At 38.3% G+C, this 20081-nt stretch overlaps 1 protein-coding gene across 4 annotated transcripts in view; it reads left to right on the top strand.

Moving 5' to 3' along the window:
* Positions 1 to 20081, top strand: part of fne (ELAV like RNA binding protein found in neurons) — a 158150-nt gene that overhangs the window by 122953 nt on the left and 15116 nt on the right. Inside the window, exon 2 of one of the 4 annotated variants that reach the window (XM_089263537.1) lies at positions 5013 to 5083. The gene's annotated coding sequence lies outside the window, so the exon portion shown is untranslated. Of the gene's footprint in view, positions 1 to 4599; positions 5084 to 20081 lie in introns of those variants that run through there. The other 3 variants (XM_089263539.1, XM_089263541.1, XM_089263540.1) reach the window with 3 other exon arrangements.

Genomic DNA, 20081 nt, shown 5'->3' with positions numbered 1-20081 from the left:
GAGAGGAGGCCTTTAGTATGTCATACATTATGTATGCGATGTAAATGATGTACATACATACATATGTTATGTATATGGTATAAATGATGTAGACAAGGTGTATGATGATGTATGATATGTATGTGTGCATGATATATGTACATACATATGTATGTATATGTGATGCAAGCGAAATGAATGTGATGTAATGTAAATATATGTATGAATGTATGTATGAATACATGTCTAAATGAATGTATAAATGTGTGAATGTATGAGTGCATGAGTGAATGTATGACATATAAATGAATGAATGAATGAATGAATGCATGAACGTATGAATGTATGAATTTACGAATTTATAAGTGTATGAATGTATGAATCTATGAATGTATATATGACTATATGAATGTATGAATTAATGAATGTCTGAATGTATGCGTATATGAATGTAAAAATGTATATATGACTATATAAATGTATGAATGTATGAATACATGAATATATGCACGCATGAACGTATGTATGAATGTGTGAATGTATAAATGCATGAATGCCTGTATGTATGAATGTATATATGACTGTATAAATGTATAAATTAATGAATATATGACTATATGAATGTATGAATGTATATTTGACTATATGAATGTATGACTATATATGTGAATGTATGCATGTATGCATGTATGAATGTATATATGACTATATGAATGTATGAATACATGAATGTGTGAATAAATGAATGTATGGCTATATGAATGTATGAATATGTATAAACGCATATGTGAATATATGTATAAATGAATTTATAAATTAATGTATGAAAGTATGTGTAGGTGATTGTATGAATGAATGCATTCGAATGCAAGTCATTTATGTATGTATGTATGTGACATATGTTTATGTATGTATGAATTTACGTGTAGATGTATATAATTAAATTGAAGTCTCACTATGAGATTTTCATCAGCGATTATCATTGTAAAGGAAAGATTTTATAGATCTCTTTTTAGCTCGCTATCTCTGTCTTCCATCTCACTCTCTCACAGCCCCTCTCCCATCCCATCTCTCTCTCTGTTGAGTGTTTTCGCCTCTCTCTCTCTCTGTTTCTTACTCTCGCGCTTCTTCTTTGCATCTTTCATTTGTCTTCCTCGCATTTCCTACTCCATCATTCATTCCACTCTCTCCTCCGATTACCTCTATCCGCCCTTTAGTCTCGTTTTTGCACCTGAATTGCTGTCTACTTGAATTGCAGCTGCAATCAGAAACGGGAAATTCTTTGCACCGAGCGAAGCAGCGCAAAGAAAAAACTTTCGCTTGTATGGAAAAAGTGAGCTTTAACGATTCCACTGGGCTAACGCTAACGATCCCGTTATGCATGCAAATTGCACTGTTGCGGCTGCCACTGGCAGACTCCGGCCGTATTATCTGGCCGACCATTAATTAGTGCCAACTACAGCACAGTGCAAGGCAACAGCTGAAGCGCCATCTGATGAGCTTTGTGCGTGTGTGTGTGCGTGTGTACTTTCAATTATAATCAAGCGCTGATGCGGTCACACTGCAATTGAGATGGCGCCATATTAGAAGACTGTTCATGTGTGTGCGTGTGTGCGTGTCAGCAATTACACAGATTATATATGTATATATGTATGCGTGGTCCAATGATAGCAGACCAAGTGCGTATGTGGGTGGGAGTGAGATGGAGAGAGAGAGATCGCATGCCCATATATAAATATGCATGCGTGTGTCTATCATTCTCTCTCTCTCGTGCTCTCTCTGTCGCTCACTCTCTGTGTGCTTTTGGTACATTGTAAATTATCTAAATGCATTTGCAAACACACAAATGAAATCGAGTTGTGCTTTGGAGACTTGGCCCAGTTGCAGTCGGCAGCATTGCGGCGCAGCTTTGCCTTTGGCCTGTGTAGAGTTGTAGCAGCTGAAAGCTGTGCGCAGAGCTTGGAGCTTTACGGGGCGCTGCCGTGTAGGTGCTGCTGCTGCTGCTGCTGCTGCTGCTCGCATTGTTGTAGTTCTTTTACCGTTTGTTTGTGTTCTTGTTTTTGCTTCTTCTTCTTCCTCTTCTTCGTTTGGCTCGCGTTGAAGCGCAACTCTCAACACAGGATACGTTGCGGCCGCAGCTGCTGCTGCTGCTGCTGCTGCTGCTGCTGACGTCGCTGCCAGTGCTGCTGCCGTTGTTTTGGTGGGCTCGCTGCGCTCTCTCTCTCAATCAGTACGAGTCAAGCAGTCTTCGGCGTATCCAGCAAACGCGGTTCTTTTTTAAGCGCGTTTTGTATTATTCTACTCATATAATTTATCATTTGCGTCGCTATATGATTTCTCCTTGTTTCCGTAGTACACAAACAAACTAAAAAAACAAAAACAACAACAACAACAAAAAATTAAAAACAAAGACAACTAACTGCAACAACTACAGAGAAAGTAAACAAACAACAGCAGAGACTAAGCAAAGAACCGTCGAGCAAAACAAAAGCGAAAATCGAAAACCGAAAGAACTGAAAGCAGCAAGAGGAAGCAACAACTTCTAACGGCAACTTCTCTGATTCAAGAGCTCAAGAAGAGACGTGCGCTCGCTGTGGCCGCCATTGTCCCGTTGCCAACGCCAGCGTCAACGTCAGCGTCGCAGTCGCTGTCGCAGTCGCAGTCGCCGTTGTTTTAGTACGTTTCAAGCCGTTCCCAAGACCGGAAAACTTGACAGATCGTTCATAAAAATATATGTGAAGAAAGTCTAGTTACAGTTACGTCCATGGTGTGTGTGGGTGTGTGTGTGTGTGTGAGTGTGCCTTGACTGAGAATAGATATTAAGTAGTCCAACTTTTGACCCACTAACAAAAAGCACGCCTAGAGAGCTCAAGCCATATCTGTGCAACGATATTTATAGATCGTACAAGTGATCTATAGTATATACATATATACACCGTAGAATTGGGCATAAACATATTATATATATTTTTTTCAGGATCTAAATTAAAATTCAAAACAATAAAGTTGCAATCGGGCCTTACCGACTGCAGAATACTTATTCACGGCTCAAAGGTTATCATATGAGTTTTCCGATTTGCCACGCCCCCAATTGGCATATTTTTTAAACATATACAGCGTTACCCGATTTGCCACGCCCCCTAATGTTTGTAGACCTATTCGTCAAATCCTCTTTACCATCTCTATATATCTTAGTGGGCGGATCAAGAAAATCTACACACCTTAATTCGAGGGCTTACACGGGTATACGTTCCAAATATTGAGTCTCTAGATTCATTACTGTGAATGAGTTTAAGAGAGCTTCTTTGTAAAAAAAAAAATTATTCATAGCGAAATTAAAGTTTTGGAAATGCCCCATATTCATCTATTCTCTTCCATCTACTCCTTTTTTTTTAGAATATTGCTAATATATTTACTCCTATATCATTTCAGATAATTGAAAGTCTTTAACCGAAAGTCTGCAATCAGCAATCAACAACAACAAAATTAAATAAATATCAAGAAAAAAATATAAAATATATATACATATATATAAATATAAACAATTTTATGAAATTTTGAACTTTAATACAGAAGAAAATAAAGCGTGAATTAAAAAATAAAAGTAAGAAGCGGTTCCAATACATTTACCACGATTTATTTGTGCTAAAATTTTTTTAATGTGAGCGAGAAAAAACGAAGGGAATTAGAGCAAAGGAAAAGCAATTGTAGAATCGAAATATAAAAAAAAACTTTGTGAAAATATAAAAAAACAAACAACATTTTTTTTACTGTAATTTTTTTTTAAGTGTGCATATAGCTAGGTGTTAGCTATATAGATCGTATAATTGATTAGGAATTATACAAATAGTGTTGTGGGTTGTTACATCTGTGCTCAAGTGAGAAAAGGAGGCCGAAAAAGAAGCAGAAAAGAGACCAGGAAGGAAACAGCAAGAAGAGAGCGAAGCAAGGTAAGAGGAAGTCTGAAAAGTAGGAGAGATTGAGATAAAACGGAAAAGAAAAGAAGGCTACAAAAGACGAAAACCAGAGAAAAAAAGGAGAGAAAGAAGAAGCCAAGAGACGAATAGAGGCGAAAGAAAATCTAAAAAGATAGGTAGAGAAAAAGTGGAAGGAAGAGATACGAAAATAAGAGGCAAACAAAAATAAAATAGAACGAATAGAAGGCTAAAGAAAAACCAAAGCAGACCACGATAATTTAGCGAAAAGTGGAGAACGCAAAATCGAAAAAGGCGCAAGAAAAAGTAGAAAACCAAGCAAAAGGATAACAAAAAGAAGTAAGAAGTAAAACACAAAAAAAAAAGCGTAAACGAGACGATTTCTAGGCGATTTGGACACGATATACCACATGGTTTTTTTAAACAGAATTTACAGGACGCGCACTACGCAGGCAAAAGTCTAGATACATCTAAACATAAAAACATATATATGTATACATATATTAATATTATATACATAAAAAACAAAACATAATTTAGAGCAAACCAAAAACACCAAATAACATAAAATCTATATAATACGAGTAAAATATATTTACATTTCAAATACAAGAAAATAAAAAAGACTTGAAATTCTTAAAGAAATTAATATTTATACAAAAAAAGAAAAATAATAAAAAAAGTTAATGAACAAAATTTAAAACAAAGACAGAAACAGTAAAAAAATTAAAAAAAAACCAACGGACTTCCAACGATTTCAAAATACGACGAATTATTTTTAGAGCCCAATTAAAAATAATAAACATTTTCGGTTAACAATAACAACACCAACAACAATAGCAGCAACAAAAACTTGCCAAAACTAAGAGAAAAAAAATAGAATATTAAATAAAAGAAAATTTTAAACAAAAAAAAAAACGAAACAAATAAAAAACTTTTCATCCAAGAAAGACAACAGCGAGCTACAAGAATTTACACAGAAAGCAGAGAGATTGACTAAGGAGCGAAAGCAAGAGCTAACTAGAAAGAGACAACTAGCGAGTAAGCAGAGTGAGACAGCGAGACAGAGACAGAGACAGACGCATAGAGAAAGAACAGAGAAGCGAGCGATCTGCTGCTAAGTGATATTTTAAACCACAAAATATCAGTTAAGGACAACAATTTATAAGGTATGTAAATGATGAAATTAAATCAAATACAATATATATATTCTATATATATATACTAGGTGTATGTATGCGTATATATAGTCTTATATGTATACATATAAATATTTATAAAATATATGTGAGCTTGATTCCTCTTAAAGTTGGATGTTTAGTCATAACAAAAAATTTAGCCCGAATTTTTCTTAGACATATCTAGTATCTATTAGATAGATATAGTTTTTGATTGTTAAAATCATTTGCATAAGATTTAACTATAGCTCTATAGGTCTTATAGATCTAAGAGCTCTATAGCTCTTATTTTATATACAAAAGAATAAAATATTTTATTTGCAGTTTGGCTTAAATTTCAAGAATATCAAAAATATATACAAAAGAAAAAAAAATGTATATATGGACTAACTCTAAAATCTGAAGACTCTAGCGCCCGATTTAACTGAATAACTGCAAATCGTTCTAGGTTTTAATAGTTATTAATCGAATAGTTATCGATTAGTCGATAACAAACTAGATGTGCTCAAGCTATAAAGAGAGAAATCGCATGCCTCTAGCTTGGCGAGATGGACGGATTGACGGCTAGAAGGACGGTTAGAGGGGCAGACGGACAGACGAACAGACGGACGGATAAGCGAAAGGACAGAATGATAAACGGATGGACAGACGGACGGATAGACGGTTGGACAGGCGGGTGGACACGCAGACGGACAGGCAGGTGGACGGATGGACATACGAAAAGACAGATATAAGCATGGACACGACTAGAAGGACTTAATATACTGATAATGCCTATATCAATCGTTCTTCTGCAGTATTACACAAATCGTAATCAAAGTTAGGATTATCAATCCGTCCAACATAGATAAGCATAGATTAAAAGTAAATTTCAGAGCGAACTCTATACTCTAAGCGGATTTCAAATTCAAAAGTTTCTAGACTTAAATCTAGATTGCCAAACATTGACATGAATAAACACGCACACGCAAATAGTCAATAAATTTTCATTTGACGAACATACAATGATTAGGGATAGATTCAATATTTGGCCCTCGCCTCTCGTTCTGCAGCTGTGAAAAGTTTTGCCATGATGGGCTGGCAGGACAAAGGGTTCAATTGCATTTTCTCCCCCCACTCTCTTTCTCTCTCTCACTCTCCCTGCATCTCGCTTGCTCTCTCTGTTAGCTCTGTCTCTTTCATTGAATGCCATCTGGCTATCGCAGTCGCACCCACAGCACACAGCATTTGGTTATTGTTGGCATATTTACACTTCAGCTCATTCAGGAAAGCAATTTATGCATTAATTGTAATCGTCGATTGCATTGTTCATCATGATGAAGTTGTTGGAGCCAGGGGTTGGCCTTGGCATGGTACCTTCTCGGTCCCAAATGGGCCCAGACCATACGCATAGTAGTGTAAATCAAATATTCCCCCCAATATTGTGCAAGACAATGCAATTTGATCGATTCTCGAATGGCTGGCAAAATAATTGAGTGACATTTGCTAAAAATAATGTAATTATCGGTAATTCGTAATTTCGCTGCGGTGCCTAATGGACGTATTACCCATTTACTAAATCAATTATTAACGCAATTGTCGAGCTCCAATTTGATTTAATTGCAGACGAGAGCTATCTAGTTGTCGGGTTAGCTTCATTTCTAAGCTCTAATGAACCGGTTCAAGTGAACTTTCTGTACGTTTGTAGTACTTGAATATATTATTTTAAACTGATAGGAATTATTTCCTTTGACATCAATTATTTTCATTGATAATTTATGTGAGCTGAACTAGTTCAATTGGACAATGCACCAGTCGGGCCCTCAAAAAACATATTTGATTTCTTGATTAAGGAACCAATTACTCAATCTATAAGTTTGTAACTGTTAATCAAACGGTTCAATGAGGATGGGCTCGGTAGGATGTATTAAAAAAGATTCGATTTCTTTTGTAAGTAATTTCGTTAATAAATTGACTGGAAAGTTTTGTGCTGGGCCTAGGCCAGTTCAATTGGGCAATGAACCAGATTAAGATTGCTTTTGTGGGCCTTCTAAAAACATATCAGACTTCTTGTTCAAGGAAGCAATTAGTCAATCGATAAGTTTTGTAACTGAGCTGAGCTAATGAGCCGGTTCGATGAGGAAATATTTAGTAGGATCTGGTTTCCTTTGCCAACCAGATGATAGTAGCTGTCAGTAACTCATTGCTAGGACTGATCCAATGCAATTGAGTGCCGATTGTTTCGAATGATTTAGATTTCGATGTATGCGAAAGTAGAGTTCTGCTTCCATTTAATCTATCTGAAGTTTTACTAGTTATTCTTTCTATTTCGCTGAGATTCTAATCCTTTCATGGAATGGTTATATATAAGATGAAGCTATCTTACATACATTATCACTAAGATAATACACTCTACTTTGGTTCAGCTCAGCTCGATTCCAATCGGTCTGTTTCGGCTCTTTTATATAATAGGAAGTTGAATTCGTCTTTGTACTGTTTCTAGCTAGATCCTGTAACATTTAAAACTTAGAGGTCTAACAATAATAGTTACATCAGCTCCAATTGCTATATATGACCTAGCCGGTTCGCTTCATTCCGGTCCAGCTCGCAATGAGTGTGGAGTGCAATAGAAAAGTGTTTTCTTTCTGGTCACAAAACGATTTAACGGGCAACGCCTAAAAGCAGGCAGCATACATATTTCAACAGAAGAAACAAACCGAATCGAAAAGGCAGATAGAGAGAGAGAGAGAACGAGAGGTAGAGAAAGACAGGGCGGAAGACACATACAAAGAGAGAGAGAGAGAGAGGGGGAGAGCCTGCAAGGCAAACAAAATCAATTATTTAAATGTAGCTCGGGTAAAGTTCAGAGTTCAATGCGATGCATTGCTGCCATTTCGACTTTGGTCAAGTTGAGCAACAGACAGAGCAGCTCAACCTAGCCACGCCCCCACAGCTGTTGGCATCAAATTAAAAATGAAATGAAATGCGATTTCTCAGCTCTTCAGCAACAGCAACAGAAATATATAAATATATAGAGATATTATTATATATGCATTATATACACATTACAAATATATATATATGTATATGTATATTTATATGATGTATGCAGCTGCCCCTATTTGTGGCACGCTATATACTTGCAGCCGCTTCGTTGCAGCATCCAAAAAACTGCACAGAACGAACTTGCCAGAGCAACGGCGCCTGCTCTTTTGTTGCAAAACTCTATATAAATCTTGTCTTTGTGTGCGTGTACACACACACACACACACACACACACAGAGATACACAGCATAAGTGGCTGAAAGCTCTTGCAGTTTTCTTGCGACTCTCGCGCCCTGCTTCCAATTGGACATAGTGTTAACTGCCTACAATAGACAGCTGCAATCAAGGCAGCAGCAATCTGCACCACTCCGCACCACCCTGCACCACTTACTCAGGCACTCACTTAGTGCTGCTCTGCTCCAGCTCCAACTTGAACCTGTGGAAAAATGTGAATTCCAGAGCAAACTCAAATCACTTCCTAATAATGTATCTGAAAGTAAATGTATCTTAAAGATACAAATGCAACTTAATTAAAAGTTTGCGACGTTTTCAATGCATCTATAGCTAAGCGCACTTTGAGTATTTTCCCAGTGGTAATTAGCCCAGGTAAAAGCGGATTACAGGAAAAGTATCTTAAAGATACAAAGCGGACGGAAAGATGCTTAAAGTATCTGTGTGCATGAGTCCACCTAGCTGCGCATAAGCAGCTTTGCCAGCGAAGGATACTAACTATCTTTGAGCTGCCATTTGAATCACAAATAAGCAACGCTTCATTGGCATAGCAAAGCGTAGCAAAAGCATCTCGATGTGCGCACATTGAATTCCAAGTATTTGCCGGGGCAACTTTAACTAGTTCAGCAGCATTGAAATGTATCTCAAAGTAAGCAACAGTATACAGAGTATCTGATTAAGTATTTAAGCTTGGTACATTGAGACTCATATGTATATGTATCTATACTGACCTAAACTAGTTTATCTATAAGATGCTCACTTCGTTATATCGATAATATAATAACATCAGAAACTGTCCAACATCTATCGTAAATGTACAGACTATCGATAACTTCTCAAATCTATAATTGCTTAGTGCTCATAGCTGATCGATAACATATCGACAGTTTGGTCCAGCTACAACTTTCTTTGCTCCATCGAAAGGTTGCCGCTTATGAATAGCTTATTACGTATTACTCATTCAAATTCATGGAAATTCACGGTGTCTCTAGTTCTCTCAACTCTATCGAATAGTCATATTTATTCAATAGTTTATCGTATCGCTAACTCCATCATATCTTTCAAATAGACATAGTCTATCTATGCCATATATGGTTACCTATGTATATCTTTAGTTTTCGCAGCTCTATTGAATATCGGCAGTTTATCGATAGCTTATGGTATCACTCATTTATATGTATCGAAAAGTAATCGATATAAAATCTATACGATAATGATACTAAAACTTCGCTGTGTATATCTATAACTTTCGCAGCTCTATTGACTACCTGCAGTTTATCGATAATTTATCGTATTACTCATTTATATGTGTCGATAAATTATCGATATATCTATATATGTATCGATGATGATTGTACTGATACTATTTCTTTCAGCTCTGTTGAGTAGGTATAGCTAATCCATCATATATCTTGAATTGGTATAGTCTATCGATGACATATCGATGGTCTAAGCTATCCAGCTAGTTCAATGTATCTATAGCATACTTAACCCATCGATATGTTCTGGAATCTCATATCTCACTCGACTATGGTATCTATAACACATCTATAACAGACATCATTCATCGATAGATTCCGATATCTCACTAGCCTATCGTATCTATAACCAGTTTAGCTACTATGTTAAAACTCTAATATGTATCGCATCTTTAAGTCGATTAAGTGTCATATAGCTTATCTTATTGATAGCTTATCCCAATGATTACATTCTTAAGGGATAGATATGTTGAATTGATGAATACTTCCATAATCGTTTCAACATGCCCATTGCCTCCATCAGTTCCATTAGCGTCTAAGTGAAGTGCTTAAACCAATAAATATGTCAACTAAATACTACTCTACAGAGTTTCTTCCCACAAATGGCCTTAAATTATTATCTGGGCAAAGACGTTCGCACAAATGGAAAATCGCAGCTAGATTTGCTTCTCAGAAAGCATTTGCTTTGCAGCTGAGTGTTTGTTCGCTCTCTGTGTGTATGTGAGTGCGTTTCCATGTGTGTGTGTGTGTGTGTGTGTGTGTGTGTGCGTGTGTTTTCCAGCAGCTTTTCATTCAGCATTTGTGTAAAGTTGGAAAATGCTTTAGATGAAGAAAGACAGAAATTGTTGCCTGCATCGTTTTCCGGGTGGTTGGGCGGTGGCTCCGGTGGTGGCTGCCGTGGGGTGGTTGTGCTGTAAATGTTATTATGAACTTTTCTTCTTCTGCTACTGCTGCTGCTGCTGCTGCTTCTTCTTCTTCTCAGCGTTTTCTTGACAAGCGCCGAGCAAACAGAATTAAGCTCGTGCATAAGAAATTGAATTTGAAAAAGAGTTATTTAATTTTTTTCCCATTTAATTTTCTTTCTGTTTTTTCGGTTTTGTTCCTTTGTTTTCCCTCATTATTTGTCTCTTTTTTGGGAGCTTATTTATGTATATATATTTTGTTGCCTGCCTCTTTCGTTCGTCTGCCGGGCCTCTCATCGAAATAATTGCCATTGAAATTTAATGAGTTTCTGTCCGAGAGCCCAAATTGCATTTCCTCAAATGAAAATGCCTCATTTAAGTCGAGGCGAATTCATTTTCGAGTTTATTATTCTCATGTTCCTTTTGCTTTCACTTCCCATTTGTATTTCTTGCGTTGACTTTTATTTCACATTTCTATTTGAGCGAAGCAAAAACTTTTCTGCCCAACATTTGGTGCTTGAACAACTTGAGAATTCCAAATGGAACGTAAAAAACTTGAAAGAACTCGCTAAACTTGGTCTGATTGTTTGTCTTTCAATAATGTTGAATGTTTATGTGATGGATTCGGACTTGAATGGCAATACATATATATAGAGGCTACATATACTTATATTGATGGGGCCAGAGCCCCTATGTTTGATATATACATAATTTTATAATTGCCATTTCAATTGAATTTTCGACCAAGTTACTTGAATACTTATTATGCGCGTGCATGCAGAGCATATTAGCTTTTCTGTTATCTCTATATAGCCGAGGATGTGACAGTCTGAAGCTTAGCTTATTAGCTTTACTTTATGTAAGTTCGACTTCAGTCATATATCGAGATCTTGTCGAAAAATGGATCTTTGGGCCATGTTCCATCAGAGTAACTATGTATTTAGAAGTATTGAAGTTAGATTCAGCATCTTTAGTATCAGATTTAACTGATATATGGATGGGAAATAGGTAGGATACTCATATGGACCTTAGTTTTCAATTAGTATTAGTTAGCTTTAAAGCTGTATAGCTATATAAAGGCTTACCAAATACTTGAAACCTCAAATTAGCAATGATTCTACGTTCGATGGCTCTATTACAGTGCTCATTTAAACTATCGATAACAGACAGTTATCGAAATATTCAATCAGTTATGCCATGGCCACTTAAGTTGGTTTGAATATGTTCATAAAATTGATATGCGTTTCAAATGTTTGTTAAATCAGGCTAAAAGTAATTACGTCAAATCAAACACACACACACACACAAGCATAGTGAATAGCTGTAATTGCAAAATTTTATTGGTTTTGCGATTGAAATTGAATTTCATTTTGATTATTTGCATTTGATTGCGATTGGGGATTTGGCAATTTCACTAATACTCGAAGAGACGCGCACATGCGGCCGGGGCATCCATCAAATGCACTCAAATCGAGCAACATCGAATGGGGCCACCACGCCCACTTCCGACCGCCTCGCCGGCTTCTAGCCGCAAACAAAACTTTCTCTCTCTCTCTCTCTCTCACTCTCCTCGGTCTCTCTGCTTCTTTTTGTGATGCCACAGACAAAAATAATATTGGAAATTGGATATTGGATATTGGGATATTGCATTTCACATTCCGCACTTGATTTGATGATATATATCTCTATATATGCTATAGTTGTATATATGTATATATGTACATATATAAATTTGTTGGCAAATTGGGCTTTCCTTTTGAAGTTTTCTATTCATTTTGGCCGGCAAATGAAAATCAATATGACGCATGCGCTCGCAGTGCTCCAACGTTTTCCCAATCCTCAATCAGTTGGGTGTGCGAGTGTGTGTGTGGGTGTGTGTGTGTGGGTGTGTGTGTGTGTGTGTTCCGGAGACACACAATTATATGATACAACGGACACGATTGGAATGCCAATGCAGACTTTTACACAAACTGCAATCACAATTGCGCGACTCAATTTCAACATATGTTTAATTAGTGGGAGAATATGTTAAACTGATACTGTTAAGTTTGAGAGATCGCATGTGCTTCAAACCATCACGAAATGTCAAATAGATGAACCATCATATAGCATGATAGAGTGTGAGCTCAGATTGTTCTAGACTCGTTATGCTCTCTAGAATATGTTATGTTAAAGAACAGCTGTTAAGTTAAGCCACTGTGAGGTAACAGAGTAGTTCCTAGATGCCTTAAAGATGTTAACCAGATTCTGTTAAGTGTATACATTTTGAGTAAACTAGCTGTTAAGTCAGAGATGTTAGCCTGAGGCTGTTGAACGTTTAAAGCTCTGAAAACTTAATCCGATGTCCGACTCAGAAGATATACTTCTACTCTCTCTTTCTTTCCCTGCTTCTCCCATTTTAAGTCCGCAGCCAAGGGATATATGACTGGAATATATTTAAAATGAAATTTCTGCATTGTTTTTCGTTTGTTTCCCTCTTTGCTTTTAATTGTCAGCTCGTTTGCTTGGCAACCTGATTGAATTGCCTTTCACGTCCACTCGAGGCGGCTAATGCTCGCAATGAGTCAAGAAAGGCGAAACAAAACAGAGTGCCAGAGCTAAAGAGAAATAAACTTTTTTAATTAATTGTTTAGCACTTCATCTGCTCCGGAAACTTTGCAAAAAAAGTTTCCAAATGGAGAAATTTTACAACGATTTTTCGACTTTACTTGGTAAAACTCTTTAATGCTTGATGCTCTTTCATTTCGTGTGAACTTGGAAAAGTTTCATTAGGTATTAGGTATGTGTTCTATTGAGAAGAGTATAGTATATGATAAGAAATATACATAAACATAGTTGGAATGTATCAAGTTCAAGTATCAAGGAATAGAGGTAGTACAACTATACTAAAGAGAGGAATTAGCATAGTACACATCTGTATATAGAGCAGAGTAGAGTTTGTATAGGTATACTATATATGTATGTATGCATATCGATGTATAGCACAATAGAGTAGTGTAGTGGTATCTATAGACACCGGCATGGGAATACTGGTATTTGTAGATCTATAATAGTAGCTCATATCAGTAATATATATATATAGAAAAGTAATTCACATTGTAATATATATATTCAACATATGAAATGAATGCCTAACTCTATATATCATTCTCACATGTGAGATCTACATAGATATAGAGATATAAGAGAAAAATGGATCAACCTTTGCCATATACACATATTTTGTTCAATCCCTTCACTACCTATCGATACCATATCAAATGGGCTGACCATACTCAGACTCCATGGCACTGCTGCTGTTATATACATATTGCAAGGGGTATTTCATGTCTACTTTCCCTATTTTTGTTTTGTTTTAGAGTCTATGTACCGTACCTAGGTACTTTATTGTATTTATTTTTTACCGTACCAGTACATGACGTTGCCGACAGTTGGAGTTACATGGCATACGATATTCTAAGCCGAATTTGTGAATTGTGCCGCCTGGTGCTGCCCCTGTCAGCGCTCAGAGTCTGGCACGTGCCCCGCCCACTGGCCGTGTACTTTCTGCTGGCCAAGGGGCTGTTGTGGCTGCAGTCCGGATGCTCTGTCCATTTCAATTAACGTGCGCTGCCCGCTCTCGAGTGCTGCTTGAATTTTGAATTTTTGCAGGCATTGTTGTTGGGCTCTCGTTGCTCACGATGTTGTTGTTTGTCAGTTTATACATTTTTGATGTTTATAAAAAACGAGAGAGAGGATGAGAGAGGGAGAAGGAGAGATGGAGAGAGAGAGCAAAGCAAAGCCAAAGCATTGACTCGGTCTTTCAGCTGTCTGAATGCACTACACAATGCCGTACTCAATGGAAGTAAACCCAAATCATTCGGCGTAAGACCTTAGAAAAAATAGAACGTAGAGCTTTAGTCACTATATTATACTCGCTCGAGGCTGATTAGCAAAGAGAGGAAATGATCTGGGCTAACTTTAAGCGAATTTTAAATGAAATTTGCCAGCCAAGCAAGAGCTATACTACTTGCGATAGTTTTAATGTAAGCGATAGTTGAATTTAGAGATATAGGAGGTTTTTTGTTAGCTATGAAATCTGGGCAGAGAGTTAAAAAATGTTTACAAAGATTAAATGGAGTCTGCTTAATTAAGTCTTATATGATTGTTCGGAATGATCTATAATGACATAAGTGTAGGTTAACTAAAAAACACATCTCAAAGCTCTTTTTGGTTTCATTGAAGTCCTTTATACTATTGCACTTCATTTGATCAGCTATTATGTCGAATATGGGCAACCTTGTAGGGCTGCCAGATGGAGCCGTCGAATATGGGCAGCTCTGTAGTTCTATCTAATCCTAAGATCTACTAACTACTAAAGCTATATCTGACTATATATGCATACGTCTATTTGATATGAAGAATCAGTTTCTTAGCTTCTCTAATCTCAAGTCTCTAGTTACGATAGATTCGTAGGACCTTCAAGCAAACCAATATGCTCGCAATACTCATTTGTGAGCGAGCATTGGAAAAAAAAACAAGTCTTTGGCTAATGCCACTGGCAGCAGCTTTGGCTATGGATTTGCATGTTGCTGTTTGTACTCCGTCTCCTGCTCCTCCTCCAGCCTCTGCTGCTGCTGCTGCTGCTGCTGATGGTGGTTGTAAGGGCTGGTGGTTGGGCGGGTTTTTGGTGGTTATGTGGCTGCACTTTGGGTCCAGTGGTTGCTGTCGCGCAGGTAATGAAAGTTGCCAGTTTGGCTGGGCTTTCGGTGGTGCCACCGCCGCCGCCGCCGTCGCCGCGGCGACTGCTGGATGCTGCTCTGGGTGGTTGGGGTAGTTTGGGTGGCTTGGCTGGCTTGGCTGGCCTGGGTGGGTTCGATGTTGGTTAAAAAACTTGTTTTCATTGCATCAAAAGTGCACTTCAATTGCATTTAATTAAATAAAAGCAAAAGCTGAACAAAAACCCTTTCGCTACAACTCAAATAAAGCACACACATTCCTGCTTCTTCTTCTTCTTCTTTCATTTAATTCATTTTTGTTTGTTTCGTTTTGCAACACTGCAACTTTTAGCTAATCAAAGAAGGCTGTAGAAAAACTTGTGCAAAGCGAAAAACATTCTGAGTATACAAACTTGAAATGCCAAGTGGAGAGACAGCTGGTAGAATGAGCTCGACTTGCATATACCCTATGCGCCGTATAGAGCATATATTGGGTGAAGTAAGGGACTGATGTGTGACTGAAGCTCTTTAAAAAGTAAACCTGATCCGAAAACATCTATAGCATGCCAAAGATACCCTTTAAAATTTGGTATCCAATTCAGGCAGAAAAACAAAACCAATATACTCATTACACTTTGTTGAATGAGTATAGAAATAAATACAAGCTCGACGTATTTTTATAGGCTAGCCACGTTTTCATAGAGTTTGCTTACTTTGACTACCTTTCTTTTATATTTTAATATTTGATTTAGGGAAGGCTTACATTGTGTGCTTAGAGCTTGCAGTATTCATATAGGGTATGTTCCTTGTCACGTATTTCTTTGAAGTAAACGTTTTCCTCTACAGTAAGCTCCAGTTGATAATTTGGTATTGCTATGTAAATGACTCTACTCTACTCTATACTTAAAGAGGTACATAAGAAAGTGTATTACAGCTTTTACTAAGCATCTCAAAGGCTGTAAATTATTATTATATTAAGATTCGTTTAGAGTCTTCCCGTTTAGGTAATACCCTGTAAACAGCTTGCTTGTCATTAGCTTACATGACAGTTTCATATTGAACTATGAATCCTAGGGCTTAAAATTGATTTTCATGCTCAAATTCAGCTTTCATATGTACGCTTTCATTACAGAATAGCCTAAGATAACTCAAAGTGGCAGTGTTCTTTTGGGAAATACACTGTAAAATATTGAGAACAACGAAATTTGAATAAACAATAAGCTTAGATCCATTAATAGTCTTCCCGTTTAGTTTATACTCTGTAGACAGTTTTCTATTATATTTTAAGAAATTTGCTTCTCATTAACTTACATGACAGTTTCATATTGAGCTATGTTTTGGATAGTTTGGTGCTCTATGCAGATCTGACAGTCTGTCTGCATTAAATCTATAAATAATACTGCCACATTTTCATGCATTGCCCAACAGTCCAACAGTTTAAAATGTCATTTCATATATATGTATCTCCACTTGAATATTTCCTACTTGATTATACGCTTTAAAGTCCACTTTAAGGGTGCAACAACCCTTTGGTCTTGTTTGTTTCTGGCTCTTTCTTTCTACTTCTTCACCTAGAGCAACTTTGTCAAAATAACTTGCCCGAAACTTTGCCTGAACTCTTGAGCGCTCTTCCCCTACCCCAGCACTTGTGTCACTAAATATAACCTTCTTTAAATAGTCGCCAACACCCGAAATTTCCCAAAAATTTCTCGCCCAACCCTCGCGACGTTCAATAAATGTTAATGTGCAATTTTTGGAAGTTATTTCTGCTGATGGCAGGTACATTCTATGGATTTGTATGTGTGTGTGTGTGTACACATATTACTATCACTGATGTCGCCTTGTTGTGCCGCACACACACACACACACACACACACACACGTGCTGCAATTTATGAAAGCCGAAAAAAAAGCGCAAACAAAAACACATGAAATAGCATTTTATGAGCTAACGAAATAACAAAAGCCGGTTCCATGTACGAGTGTGTGTGTGTGTGTGTGTGTGTGTTTGTGGAGCTTACACACACACAGGCGCACCCTGCCGGCTGCCACGTCGACAGCACATAAAAATGCAATGAGCCAACGTTTTTTTTTTTCCCTAGCTCTATGTTGTTGTTCGCTTGTTGTTATTGTTATTGTTGTTGTTGTTGTTGTTATTGTTGTTGTTGCTCCTTTTTTGCTTTCTGCCGCAAATTCAATTTCCGCACATTGTGCGCAGCTCCCCAAAACGAAAAGCCAAGCAGAAAAACTTTCAACCCACCCGCAGCTTCAGTCCACCCAAACCACCCAGCCACAACACACAGTTGACTGCGCGCTCTCTCTCTCTCTCTCTCTGTGTGTCTCACTCCCTCTCCCTGTGAGTGACATGCGCAGCTCTCTCTCTCTCTCTCGCTCTCTCTCTGTGTGAGCTTTGCTTCCTGGCCAGGATGCGAGCGAAATTGTGTGGCGCGAGGATTGCGCAATCTATGGAAATCAAAACAACGCCCCACAAATACACATAAACACATGTACACACACACACACATACACACACATGGAGAGAACATGAATGAAACGAAGAGCGAGCAGCCGTGGGCGTTGACAGGAGTGGGGCAGCTGTATGTGTGTGTGTGTGTGTGTGTGTGTGTGTGTGTGTGTGTGTGTGTGTGTGTGTGTGTGTGTGTGTGTGTGTGTGTGTGTGTGTGTGTGTGTGTGTCTGTGTGTGTGTGTGTGTGTGTGTGTCTGTGTATGTGTGTGTGTGGGGCTGCCCGCATAGACAAGTTGGCCACCGGCCGGCAGACGCTTTGCCAACAGCCAAAGCAAAACAGCTACCTCCCCCCACCCCCATACGCCACGCCTCCTCAGCACCCACCAGCCGTTGCTTCAGCTTGGGTTGCTCTGCCAGGCTTTTCTGTTGTACATAGGATTGTGTCAGAGTTCAATATCCTGCATGGACACAGTGCCTGCAGGTGGTGCAATGAGCGTTTGGCCAGGTGAGTTGCATCTATGTATATATCATGTGTGTGTGTGTGTGTGTGTACGTTGTAGATAGATGTGTTTGTGTACATGTATGTATTTATGATCTGCAATAAAAATAAAGATGTATAAAGAGAGAAAGATAGAGATAGAGCGAAAGAGAGCAATAGAGATGGATAGATGGAGAGATAGACAGAGAGAGACAGAGAGAGAGAGAGAGAGAGAGAGAGAGAGAGAGAGAGAGAGAGAGAGAGAGAGAGAGAGAGATATGGAGATGGAGATGTATATGGACCTTATGAGTGTAAAAAAGCCATTGAAATTATAAATTCTCTCTCTCTATCTATCTCTCTCACACTTTCCTTTTCTCCCTCGATTTTAGTCTCCGTCATATTAAAGATATTTATTACTGAGTATTTTTCTTACCGCAATTAGCAGTTATGATCATCAATAAGAGTAGAAAGAGAACGTGAGAGAGAGAGAGAGAGAAAGTGAGATAAGGAAAGAGAGAGAGAGAGTGTGGGATAAAGAGAAAAAGAGAGAGAGAACGTGAAAAAGCGAGAGAAAGTGAGATAAAGAGAGAGAGCGAAAGAACGTAAAAGAGCGAGATGAAGTGAGATAAAGAGAGAGAGAGAAAGAACGTGAAAGAGCGAGAGAAAGTGAGATAAAGAGAGAGAGAAAGAGAAAGAACGTAAAAGAGCGAGAGGAAGTGAGATAAAGAGAGAGAGAGACAGAACGTGAAAGAGCGAGAGAAAGGTAGATATAGAGAGAGAGAGATAAAGAACGTGAAAGAGAGTGAGAGTAACTTTAATGCTTTTGCAATCTCTCTCGTACATGCATACATCTATATTTAAGTCGGCGGATTTGAGTTGATGATCATCACCCAAGTGAAGCGATAAGCGAGCATTGATAACTATAAAACATTCTCTATTTTCCTCGAGTTTCTTTTGAACTTTCTTTAAGATTTTCCTCTTTTTCTCGCTGTCTCCTTCGTTTCCACTCACTTTGTATCTTTCTTTTTCCTCTCTCGCTCTCTCCCTCTATTTTTGCATATGTATCTATCAACCCTCTTTCTATCTCTCTCCACCAGTTCACTTTCATCTCGCTCCCCGAAATCGCTTCTCTCTTTCCTCTCTCTCTCACCCCTAGCTCTTTTAAAGCTTTACATCAGCTGATGATCGTTTACTAACTTTAACTGATCTATCTTATATTTTAGATTGAGTTGAGTTAAGCAATACAAGAAACTGTTTCTATCATAGTATCATTTGCCCAGTTCGACTTACATTCGGAATTACTCAAATGGGTCACTAATTAGGCGCTTTCGATAGATCCAGTTAAGTGTTGGGTGTCTATAATTATGCAACGGCTCTGGCCAGGCGCTGGCTCACCTTTTGTAACGTCTCATTTAGCACACGGACAACCCTTGGCCGGATCGAAGCAGCTAGACACACGAGGCAAGACGTGGCTAGACGAGCCGAGGGTTGTTTCCTAGCCCTATTGTTCAGCTGGCAGGCTTCACTGTACGCACATGTAACAGCTGAGCGGCTACCTCTAACTAGCAGGCTACGGTCCGTTCGGACGTGGTCCATTGCTGATTGGCTGGATTGTTCATGTGGCTGGCATTTCGATTGATATCAATTCAATGTCTCTGGCTCTACCTGAACGCCCTATGCAATTTTTGAGTGCATTGAACTCTACTCTAACGAGATGAAATGAGGGGGAGACATGCTCGGCGTCTGTCTGCTCAAACGAGGGAGAGAAAGAGAGATAGGGAGAGTGAGTGAGAGTAGCTAGGCAACATTCATAGCGAAATTCGCGAAAAATGGGGCGCAAACTAATTTGCCATCAAAGGCAACTGCTAACAATTGCCAGAGGCGTCAAGCCTCAGCCCGGCATGAGGGAGGGCTTGTTTATGTAGCCAGGCG

The sequence above is a fragment of the Drosophila navojoa genome, chromosome X (genome assembly GCF_054131105.1).
Source record: "Drosophila navojoa isolate 15081-1374.11 chromosome X, UAZ_NAV_1.0, whole genome shotgun sequence".
NCBI classification, from domain to species: Eukaryota; Metazoa; Arthropoda; class Insecta; order Diptera; family Drosophilidae; genus Drosophila; species Drosophila navojoa.
The sequence above is the reverse complement of the archived record's forward strand: the minus strand, read 5'-3'. Positions and strand labels throughout refer to the sequence as shown.